This window comes from Alosa alosa, chromosome 2 (genome assembly GCF_017589495.1).
Source record: "Alosa alosa isolate M-15738 ecotype Scorff River chromosome 2, AALO_Geno_1.1, whole genome shotgun sequence".
In the NCBI taxonomy this organism is placed as follows: domain Eukaryota; kingdom Metazoa; phylum Chordata; class Actinopteri; order Clupeiformes; family Clupeidae; genus Alosa; species Alosa alosa.
In genome coordinates this window covers 27,723,769-27,736,268 of record NC_063190.1, presented here as the reverse complement: position 1 = coordinate 27,736,268, position 12,500 = coordinate 27,723,769, and the positions used below count along the sequence as shown (strand labels likewise).

Below are 12,500 nucleotides of genomic sequence, written 5' to 3'. Positions count from 1 at the left end.
TGTGTGAGAGAGATACAGAGAGTGTGTGTGTGTGTGTTTGTGTTTGTGTGTGTGTGTGTGTGTGTGAGAGAGAGATACAGAGAGTATGTGTGTGTGTTGTCTATGTTTCTGTTTTTTGTGTGTCTACTTGAGTAACTGTGCAGATGTGTGGTTGTCTGTGAGACTGTATCTGTGTGTCATTTGAGCGTGTTTGTGTTTGTCATCAGTCTCTGTTTTTCCCTCTGCACCAGGGACAGTGGGGGTAGATGTAGAAGGAAAGAGAGAGAGAGAGAGAGAGAGAGAGAGAGAGAAAGTAGGAGAGAGTTAACAAAGCAAGAGCAAAAGATGGAGGCAGTGAAGAGCGATGGTCCCCTTGAGAGTGCACCCCTTGCTAGTGTGTGGGAGAGAGCTTCAGGCTAGAGCCAGGTTAACACGGAGGGTTTGTCAGGTAGCGGCTGAGCACCGTCTGAATTAACATAACCCACGCCTGCACCTCCACCACCACCACCTCCTCCTCCACCTTCACTCAAGTAGGTGAGGTGGCTCCCAGGGCTCAGGAGCAGCCGGCGTTGATGCTGAAGGGGAGAGGCAGAGGCTTGTGTGTTGAATAGATAGATGGTGCCAGGAAACAGGTGGCTGTGTGTGTCTGTCTGTTGCAGCAAAGTTTTGAACAGATAGTTTTAACATTATAGAGGTCAGTAAAAGTTCACTCTGGACCATTAGCGATGAACATTAATGTATTAAAAGATCCTCAGAGACAGAAGTTCTTTTTAAAAAATGAACTTCCTTTCTTGTCTGCAATACTTTTCAGGAATGTAATATATTTAAAGGCAAGAAGAATATGTGGTATGCCGAACAAATATGGAGATATCTAAATAAAAGAATAAATCAAAGAAATCCAACATTTCCCAATGCCCATTCCAAGATATTTGGGTTATGTCTGGCTTTATATTTGTGCACATTTGATCAAAAACATTGACCTCACTTTCCTACATTCTATTTTTCTAGGGGTAAGAATGATTCAGTAGAAGCCTTCATTGGTAAGTTTTTATTTTTATTTTATCCTATTTGTCTTTGTCCATTATTGTAGGGTTCCTATGAGCCACTTAGTGCTGGCAACACTAGCTTCTCATCACTTTTGCTGAATGCATATTTAGCCTGAAAAATGTAGTTATACAACGCATTTTCTGGCACAATGGCTATTCAAAGTCAAAGACAAAGACAGACACAGACGACCTCAATAATGAGTCCATGGGCACTGCATGGCCACACAGACACAGCATCATGGCACACCATCCAACGGCCGTCTGTACAGTTTTCTGGGCAGACACTGGAAAGCTAACCCACAAACCAGCAGCACGGTGGACTTCTGATAGCGACAAATCCTGGATCACTAGACGCCTATCAGTTCTGAATTCCTGCGTACCCACTATCCAGATCGATGCAGCTAGCCATAGCATGGCAGCTTAGCAGCAGCTCGCTGGACATCTGTCTTTCCCAGTCATGTTGGCAGAGTCCCAAGTGATCTCTCTGACCAAATACTGGAAGCCCTCACATGGTGTCAGAAGTTAACACGGTTAACTAGACAGTATTAATGTGTCGAGGGCTACATAGTGCACCAGTTTTGGAGCGGATTGTTTGCGTGCCTATCGAGTGAAATTGTGTCAGGCTAGTCAGAGAGTTATTAGCGTTAGCATCTACGGAACGGCAGCAACATGGCTCAGTTTCAAGTCACTCCTCCGGAGAAATTTACTTTCAAGGCGGGCGAATGGACAAAGTGGGTAAAACGATTTGAAAGGTTTCGCATCGCGTCAGGATTAGACGCGCAAGATGACGAAAACCAAGTGAATGCACTTATTTACTCAATGGGAGAAGAGGCTGAAGACATTGTAGTTTCCCTGCACTTAACCCCCGAAGAGGCGGGTGAATATGCAACAGTTAAAGCGAAACTGGATGCTCACTTCAAAACTCGCAGGAACGTCATATTCGAGAGGGCTAAATTTAATCAACGACAACAAGAAGTTGGCGAGTCAGCAGACAGCTTTCAGACGGCGCTGCATTGCCTCATGGAGCACTGCGGATACGGTGCTCTGCACGACGAAATGGTGAGAGATCGACTGGTTGTGGGCCTGAGAGATAAACGCTTACAAAATAAATCCATTACAGCTGGATTCCGAACTGACGTTGGGGAAAGCCATCAACAAGGCCCGACAAAGTGAGCAGGTAAAAAAGCAGCTTGAAATGCTTAAGACAAACTTTAAAGCAGAAGCCTGCAATACTCTATTGCAAACTTTAAAGCAGAAGCCTGCAATACTCTATTGCAATACTAAGTCCTGGCCCTGTCACTACAAGCGTCTTAATGCTTGATCACCCTCAAGCACATTGGGCTTTCTTAATTTAACTTACATAGTGTATTTAGTATTTAGTTTTGTTAGTTTCTTATCTTATCTTCTACTGTCTTTATTGTACAGTGGAGTTTAGTTATATGTTTATACTATACTAATGTTCACCATTTCTGTTGTAAGTGCATGTTGTGTGTTATGTCTGTATGCTACTGAGACCCTTGAATTTCCCCTTGAGGATCAATAAAGTATCTATCTATCTATCTATCTATCTTTCTATCTATCTACTCAGCTAGATAATGTGCACACACGTCAGCGCAGCAGCTCAAGTTCAAAACAAAACAAGCAGCACAGTGGACAGGCTTTTAAGAAAATGACACAGGAAAGACAACTGCAATGCAATAGATGCGGAGACACACGAGGGCATCATCCGCAGCAGTGTCCAGCGAGATAGGCTGTGTGTAATCAATTCAGAAAAAAAGGACATTATGCTAGAGTCTGCAAAACTAGAAAGAAAATGGAAGTGAATGTAGCTGCAGTGAATGAGGAGTCAGACAGCGATGAGGACGTTGCTTTCTTGGGCTCTATGTCAGAGGAGACCACAAGGCAGTGTTCAAAATTGACACTGGAACAGACGTCACTGCAGTCCCAGCAAAACTGTACACACAGGGCCAGTTCAACAAGCTGTTGAGAGCAACAAAGATTCTCTATGGGCCAGGAGGAACACCTTTGAAGGTAAAAGGGAAATTTGCAGCCACTCTCAGTAAGGACAATAAAAGCACACAAGAGGAAGTTTACGTTGTGGATGGGCTACGTACGCCACTTCTTGGTGGACTAGCTGCCATGACACTCCAGCTTGTCGCCAGACTGAATGACCTCAGCCTGGATACCAAAGAGACTGTAAAAAGACAATTCCCAATGCTTTTCTCAGGACTAGGGAAAATGGAGGGGGAGTACACCATTGTCCTAAAGCCAGGGCCAAAACCTTCTTCCCTTTCCACTCCCCGACGGATATCTCTCCCACTCATTCCGCAAGTAAAAGAAGAGTTGAGTCGTATGGAGCAGCAGGGAGTCGTTTCAAAGGTGGAGGAGCCCACTGCATGGTGTGCACCCATGGTGGTGGTGCCCAAGCGCAACGGCAGAGTCAGAATCTGCACAGACCTCACAGAGCTGAACAAGTCAGTGATGAGAGAGAAGCATCCTCTGCCTTCAGTCGAACACACATTAGGACAGCTCGCTGGAGCCAAAGTTTTTTCTAAACTTGACTCCAATGCTGGATTCTGGCAGATCCCGTTATCCAAAGAGTCCTCTCTCCTCACCACCTTTATAACCCCATTTGGGCGGTACTGCTATAACCGTCTTTGTTTTGGGATCTTGTTGGCTCCAGAACATTTCCAAAAGCACATGTCTCGCATACTAGAAGGCCTTGAAGGTGTTGTGTGCCAGATGGACGATGTACTCATCTGGGGAGCAACTCAGAGAGAGCATGATGAGAGACTGAAGATGGCATTGTCACGTCTGCAGGAGGCGGATGTGACACTCAACGACAAGTGTGAGTTCTCAAAGAGTAGGATAAAGTTCCTGGGACAGGTCATCGAGGCCTCAGGCGTCAGTGCAGACCCCGACAAGGTGAGCGCCGTGAAGGCCATGACAGAGCCCACTAACGTCAGCGAGGTGAGACGCTTCCTGGGAATGACAAACCACCTGGGCAAATTTCTGCCTCACCTGGCTGAGAAAACACGTCCACTCAGAGAACTTTTGAAGAAATCGAATATGTGGGCCTGGGGTCCACAACAGCATGCCTTTGAGAAGATTAAAGCAACACCAAAGAACTTTCCTCTGTCACACGCACGCTATTTGTTTATCCAGCACTGGCTTTTCAAATAACCATGTCCACAGACAAGGTAGAATATGTTGCATAGTTTTATGAAAGTACGATGTATTTCAACATCAGATGCAAGTCAAATTTGTAGTTTCTTATGTCTCATTCCATCGAACTACAGATCCGCTACCCGATCTGGCAAACTTACATAGTGCGGTTATAGCCGATAGAGGGGTCGGGTTTAATGCAGAAGTGCCGTTCACCCTGTTACGAAGTTGATGAACCACTGAAATGATTTTGAAAACATTATTTTAAGGTACAAAAAAATCTTTGGTGTTGCTTTAAGGAAGAGTTAACTACACCGCTAGGTCTTGCTCTGTATGACCCGAATGCAGAAACACTCGTCTCAGCTGATTCATCTTCTTACGGCATGGGGGCTGTCCTTCTCCAGCGACAAGGTGAGAAAAACGGGAAGCCGGTGGCATACGCTTCCAGAGCCCTTAGCAACACTGAACAACGGTACGCTCAAATTGAAAAGGAAGCTCTAGCCACAACATGGGCCTGTGAGAAGTTTTCTGAATTCCTCATTGGAAAGACTTTCGACATAGAGACAGACCACAAACCTTTAGTTCCTCTGCTAGGCTCAAAGAGCCTGGATGAACTGCCACCACGTATACAGCGCCTACGCATGCGACTCATGAGGTTCTCTTACAATATCTCACATGTGCCAGACAAGGACATTGCGACTGCAGATGTGCTCTCCAGAGCAACGGTCACTAACACAGCAGAAGGCTTACAGGAGGAAGAGGTGAACCTGTATGTGGACACAGTTATAGCAAGCTTGCCAACTACAGAAAAAAGACTTAAAGAAATACAGACACATCAGGACAAAGACACCCTACCCCACACACTCAAGACATACTGCAAGGAGGGCTGGCCGGATAAATTCACCATACAAAGAGCATTTCGGCCCTATCTGCCATTCTCAGGTGAGCTAACAGTTCATGAGGGTTTGCTACTTTATGGCTGTAGAATAGTAATCCCTGCATCACTTAGAGCAGACATGCTGAATAAACTGCACGAGGGCCATGTGGGAATGACTAAATGCAGAGAGAGGGCCAAACAATCTGTATGGTGGCCAGGCCTTAGCAAAGACTTGACACAACTGATAGAGAAATGTGATGTGTGCAGTCGTGAAAAAAACAACTTCAAAGGAACGCTGCAACCCACTGAGTTCCCAGCAAGACCATGGTCCATCATCGGTGCAGACCTGTTTCAGACAGAAAACAACAGGCATTACCTGGTCTTAGTAGACTACTTTTCAAGATTCTTCGAAGTGACCAAACTCACTCATACAACATCTAATGCTGTGATAGAACACTGCAAATCCATCTTCGCGCGTCATGGAATACCGGATGTGGTGCGCTCAGACAACGGGCCACAATTTGCATCTGAGCACTTCAGAAAGTTTGCACAAGAGTGGAGTTTCAGTCATGTGACGTCCAGTCCTCACTTCCCACAGAGCAACAGGAGGCAGAGCGGGCCATCAGGACAATCAAAGGTCAAAGGTCTCCTGAAGAAATCAAGTGATCCTTACCTTGCCCTAATGGCCTAGCGTGCTGCTCCTCTAGCGAATGGACACAGTCCAGCCGAGCTTCTCATGAGCAGAAAAATTAGAACACCAGTTCCTGTAATTCCATCTCAGCTCAATCCCAGATGGACAGACATGGAAAATCTAAAAAGAATTGAACAAAAATATAGACAAAAGCAGAAACAAAACTACGACCGTCGACACAAAGCACGCAACATGCCACTCCTGCAACAAGGTGACCACAAGTGGGTCAAGGATATGCTTGAGAGAGGCACAGTAGTGTCTAATGCAGGTACGCCAAGGTCCTACATCATCGACACACCAAGGGGGACCCTGAGAAGAAACCGGTACCACCTCTCATCCACCCCTAAAGCACCAGCAACAACCACTGCCTTACCTGAGGTAACCCCCGATGGTGCTGATCCAATGGCAGAGAGTACATCTGTCACACCTGAAATCCCATGTGACCCCGGTCAGCAGGCTTCACTGCAGGAAAGCCGTGTCTCTGCCAGAGTGAGAGTAGAGTACCTCCAGTGTACTTGAAAGAGTGAGAGTAGAGTACCTCCAGTGTACTTAAAAGAGAGAGAGTAGAGTACCTCCAGTGCACTTGAAAGAGTGAGAGTAGAGTACCTCCAGTGTACTTGAAAGAGTGAGAGTAGAGTACCTCCAGTGTACTTGAAAGAGTGAGAGTAGAGTACCTCCGGTGCACTTGAAAGAGTGAGAGTAGAGTACCTCCAGTGTACTTGAAAGACTTTGTTCGCTCATAGATATTGACATTGAAAAAAAAAAAAACAAGAAGGACAGGCAATATGTAAAGTGAAATGTGTTGAATGTTGTTGAAAGATGTCAACTTTGAAAATATTCTATTGCTTAATGGTCTTAACAAAATGAGTTCTGAGTTGTTGGCAGTAATAGCCTAGTTGTTGTTGACTGGTGTTAACACTTGAAATGATTTGATATTTTCAGTGACTGACAGTATGTTAGGAGTACAATTGTTAAAAGACTATTTAAGAAATGAGATTAATAGGAAGCCACATGTCTTAGTTTAAAACCTGGTTAAGGCTGTTATGTAAACACTTAAAGGAAGTGAACAACCTTTTGTTAGTTTTCAAAACATCACTATGAGTTGTATTGTTTTTCATACATTCCCAGTGAAAGCATCCTTTAGTCAGAAAGGGGGATGTAGTGTTAGTTGAAATACTTGGGTAGGAACCTTTGTATGTAACCAGGTAGGGGGAGTTCAATAAAGTTACACAGTGCTGACGATACAGTCACGTCTTCTTGTGTCTCCCAGTTAGTAGCTAATATATTGCAAGGCCGACTGAACAGCCTTAACAATGGCTTTATGAGATATATGTTAATTATAGGCTTATATCATTAACATCATGGTAAAACACACCAATCACCAAACAACATCAATGTAAAGGGTTTTAGTTCAACTTAAAGAGTAAATTTACAATAGAACAAAACATTAGATTATAAAAATCATTTTTAAAACAATTAAGAAAAAAAACATGCCAGATGGAGAGACATGACGTCTGTGTATCTGTAAACCAGCAACCATAACACCAAACACGTTTTAGGAAACATGTTCCAAGAAACACGGCCTAGGTTAAAAAGTTCATCATTTACACCGAGAGGATATTAGTAACTAAACTGCAATGCTCTTTCATAGTCCAACTGAATGAAGAAATAAAAAAGATCCTTGCAGCTAAATATATTCAGCACTTTCTGTGAAAAATACATTGCGCATGCAGTGCATCTGAGGAATGCACATTAGTATAAGTGAAATAATACATTTATACATATAACAACTCATCAATCATGCTATCAAGAGGCAGCTGTAAGAATTTGTCCTCCAGATGTCATATATATCCAGTAGGAGAATTTTATTTCAGCATTGTGTAATGGTTTGCCAATTTCATTAGTCTCTTAAAACACCTCACAATTCACAGACAAATCCACTTCCTCCAAAAATACAGGACTGCAAAGTCATTGCCTGCTTCATTGAGCAAAACTATTTGCTAAATTCCTTTGTAACATCAATTTCTTTCTAATTGACTCAAGCCAAGGTTAATTGCCTAACATTACTCCGCCATGCAAACACAGTCCCTTGGACGCCATTTTGAACTCAATTCCCTGGGCATGCTAATCTTAGCTCGACACTCCACTCTGAAGATACTACATTAAAACTGCATTAGACAGTTTCCCGCTTCGAGTTCCATAATAAATCCGCGGCAGCCATAAAAACTGAGACAAGGACACGTGTCACGGTGGCAAATGTTGTTTGTGCGTTTTTATTTTCGTGGAAAGACACAGTGCATGCACACGAGGAGAAGCCGTAGAACTCTAGGAGCATTTGCAAGCCAAGAAAGACACAAATGGCAAACCCAAGTGACACACCTCAAGAATTCTCGAGGAAAACTGCCTCTTACAATGTAATCAAATGTTGCTGCTAGGCACAGACCCTTATTTTGATGTGATAATTGATGGCAACTGAATCAAAGTCATTTACGATGGCATAGACATATTATTCAACCAACATTATTTCAGATGAAAAAAAATAAAGGCTGCAGTGCACATAACCTATCACCTATCCACACTTCCCTTTGAAAGTAAATCAATGTCACAGTGCATGCAAACCATTAGCCCATAGGCCTACACTCTGAGAGTATCGAAATATCACAACACGAAGTTAATACAGTGCACAATTTCCTACCTATACCTCACTGTGAAAGTGATTCATTTTTAGTGCAGGGGAACTATTCGCCCATACATACCTCCCATTGCAAGTTAACTCAATTTCACAGTGGTCCGAAACCATACTCTCTCTCTCTCTCTCTCTCTCTCTCTCTCTCTCTCTCTCTGTCTCTCTCTCTCTCGCTCTCTTTCTCTCTCCCGTGCTCACCCAGGGTGGGGCATTTTTAGTGAGGTTTTGGGTCAGTGGCGGACTAAGCTGCGTGCGAGCACCGACTGCCTCCTGGCCCATAAATGATGCATTAGGATCACACGTTTATTTGTGACGGGGCGCCACGAGAGGAGAACGGAGGCTGAATGTTTCATGAGCGCGGTCCCTCCGGCCTACTCTGTGTTCATTTGAGAAAGGGAGTTTTTAAAAAAAAAAAAAGAAGAAGAACCATCATCACACACACACACACCACTCCACTCACTACCCCCGCCCGTGCCACTGCGGCAGGATAAATGATCTGTTTCGCTTGAAGCCCTCTACACACTCATGCTGTTCTTAAATCGTGGAGCTCACTCTTTTCTCTTCCTCTCTCTCTCTCTCTCTCTCTCTCTCTCTTTCCCTCTCTCTAACCTTCTGTCATTCCATCTCCAGCATCTCTCTCATGTCACTACTTCTGTCACTGAGGCTATGAGTTGGAGGTTGACATCACGACAGTATCAAATGCCACACCCAGACATGTGTGGATGTGTGTGTGTGTGTGTGTGTGTGTGTGATCACTCAACTCCTGCTGTGTGTGTCAGTGTATGTGAGAGTGAGTGTGTGTTTGTTTGATGATTCCAAATGTGTGATCAGCCATTCATAGATAAAACACACACACACACACACACACACACACACACACTGACTATCCCACCACACCGCTGCTTGAAGCAAGTGGAGTTAAACTTGGATAAAAGAGAGCGTCAGGAAGATGGGAAACTCCGAGGGGATTGAGCTTGGGGAGGGTGTTTCCTCATACGCTTGTGCGTGCCTGCGTGCGTGCGTGCGTGCGTGCGTGCGTGCGTGCGTGCGTGCGTGCGTGTGTGTGTGTGTGTGTGTGTGTGTGAATCCCATGGGAGGCCCTGTCTGTCCTGCGTCACACCATCACTCACATTGCAGAGCTCTGCAGAACCTGCTGAACTTTTCCCAGGACCCGGAGAGAGCCCGTATTGATCACACCCCCGCACTTCCTGATAAAGCAGCCACAGACACCATGGGGTTGGAGATCACAGTGTGTAGAGTGTGCGTCTGTCTGTGTGTGTGTGTGTGTGTGTGTGTGTGTGTATAGAGTGTGTGTCTGTGTGCGTGTGTGTGTAGAGTGTGTGAGTGTGTGAGTGTGTGAGTGTGTGTGTGTATGTGTGTGTATGTGTGTGTGTGTGTGTCTGTGTGCGTGTGTGTGTGTGTCTGTGTGTGTGTATGAGAGAGAAGGAGAGAGAGTGTGTGTGCGTGTGTGTGTGTGTGAGTTTGCAAGTGTGTGTGTGTGTGTGTGTGTGTGTCTGTATGGATGTGTGTGTATGCATGCATAAGTGTGTGTATTTGCATACAGATACATCATGTTGTCTTGCATGTATGCACCTCATATGAGAGGTCTTCCAGTGAGTTCAGATATCAGTCCCAGAAAGAAAATTGATAACTAGCTGCAGGAACATGGGTGCTTACAGCTGTTGATTTAAAGACTCCTCTCTTCTCCCCCCCCCCCCTCTCTCTCTCTCTCTCTCTCTTTTGCCGTTTCATCCCCCCGTCTCCCATATTCACATCAGCTCACTGCCACTGGCTGGCTCTCTTTCTCTATCTAATATCCACTGAGTTATGTGGGCTTTCATACCGGCCAATAACACCATACATCACCCAATCAGGGCAGGAAAGCAAGTCATTACATGGCCGTGGGGTGAGAGAGAGAGAGGTGGGGAGAAAAAAGGGAGAGAGAGAGAGAGAGAGAGAGAGAGAGGAGGAGGAGGAGGAAGCAGGAGCCAGTTATACGAGGAGGGTGGGCAAAGTACGGGGTGCGAGTGGAGGAGGTATACGGAGAGAGAAGGAGAGGGGGGGGGTTGACACCATCATTTCATTAGAGGAGATGGCTCTGTACAAGGCGGAAGGGGGGCATAAAGCAGGCGTTTTTACGTGGGCGCTCGATAGACAGCTCTGCCTGGACGCGGAGGCTAATCACAAACTCCGCCGGCTGTCGAGCTGCCCACCGAGACTGATGATTCACTTATGGCAGCCACTCGTCCATCCATCCAGCACTAAAACAAATGCACACATATACATACACACACGCACACACACACACACACACACACACACACACACACACACACACACACACACACACACACATGTGCACACACACACACACATACACACACATAGAAATACACAAACACACGGAAACATACACAACATACACAAACATACACATGCACACACACACCCACATCACTTATGCCACATCTTCACACAGACACACATTCTTGTCAAGGTAGAAATCGGCTCCTCATCATTAGCTTTTCTGCTGACGCATGCTGACAGGGATGCCTACTTTAAAACACTCCTGCCGGCACCCTTCAAGGTTCCTTGGTGTATCCATCCTGTCAGTCTAGATCCTTTACAGTAGCCATCTACTGCCAATGACAGCTCCTTTACCGTGATTTCTAGGCATAAAAACCTAGAGCGTCACATTATGATGGCCTTTATAGAACCTGTCCAGCAGTACATCTAGTAGTCTTGTGCAGTATTTGGACCGGCATGAGGACAACTCAAACTTAGACAAGCCATGCAGACTATTTGAAATGCGAAAAATCTGTGAAAATGTAACATGGCATGACCTCCTCCCACCCCCCCCCCCTTCCACTCTCTGGTCAACTTGCTTCAGTCCAGCACCAGAGAGCCATTATGCGTTCGAGCACCGGTGCCAAGGCGACAGGGCATTCCGAGCACATGCCTTTACGGCACTAGTGTGGGCACGGGGACGATGCCCGGCGGTGGCACCCCCAGCGCAGATGGCGAAGTGGCTCTTGACGGCACTTCAGCCGCGGCTGTTTGGTCTGCCGCCTAAGTGCCACTGCGGCGGGGGGAATTAGTGGTGTAATAATGGTTGTTACCGTTAGCGACATGTCAGGCAAACAGGCGATGGGGAAAGGGGGTATTGATGTTTACTGATGGCTTCTAGCTCTTTAATTAGATAGAGAGGGGATGGGAACGGGGACTGGGGAAAGAGGAGAGACAGAGTGCATGGACATGGGACGGACACACAGAGTGAAAAGAGATGTGTCAGGCTAGAGGGGGAAAAACAAGCGGACATTGTGTGTTTGGGAAAGTATGCGCTCTATAGACAGGGTTGAGTATGTTTCTGTTTGAGTTTGTGTGTGTGTTTGGGAAAGTATGCACTCTATAGACAGGGTTGAGTATGTTTCTGTTTGAGTTTGTGTGTGTGTTTGGGAAAGTATGCACTCTATAGACAGGGTTGAGTATGTTTCTGTTTGAGTTTGTGTGTGTGTTTGGGAAAGTATTGCTCTATAGACAGGGTTGAGTATGTTTCTGTTTGAGTTTGTGTGTGTGTTTGGGAAAGTATGTGCTCTATAGACAGGGTTGAGTATGTTTCTGTTTGAGTTTGTGTGTGTGTTTGGGAAAGTATGTGCTCTATAGACAGGGTTGAGTATGTTTCTGTTTGACTTTGTGTGTGTGTGTTTGGGAAAGTATGTGCTCTATAGACAGGGTTGAGTATGTTTCTGTTTGACTTTGTGTGTGTGTTTGGGAAAGTATGTGCTCTATAGACAGGGTTGAGTATGTTTCTGTTGACTTTGTGTGTGTGTTTGGGAAAGTATGTGCTCTATAGACAGGGGTTAGTATGTTTCTGTTTGACTTTTGTGTGTGTGTTTTGGGAAAGTATGTGTGCTCTATAGACAGGGTTGAGTATGTTTCTGTTTGAGTTTGTGTGTGTGTTTGGGAAAGCATGCACTCTATATAGACAGGGTTGAGTATGTTTCTATTTGAGTTTGTTTGTTTGTGTGTGTGTTTGGGAAAGTATGTGCTCTATAG

The 12,500-nt window shown here is 45.2% G+C and overlaps 1 protein-coding gene across 1 annotated transcript in view; it reads right to left on the bottom strand.

The window, feature by feature from the left end:
- Nucleotides 1-12,500, bottom strand: part of LOC125291212 (fibroblast growth factor 11-like) — a 49,935-nt gene that overhangs the window by 20,127 nt on the left and 17,308 nt on the right. The window lies entirely within an intron of this gene.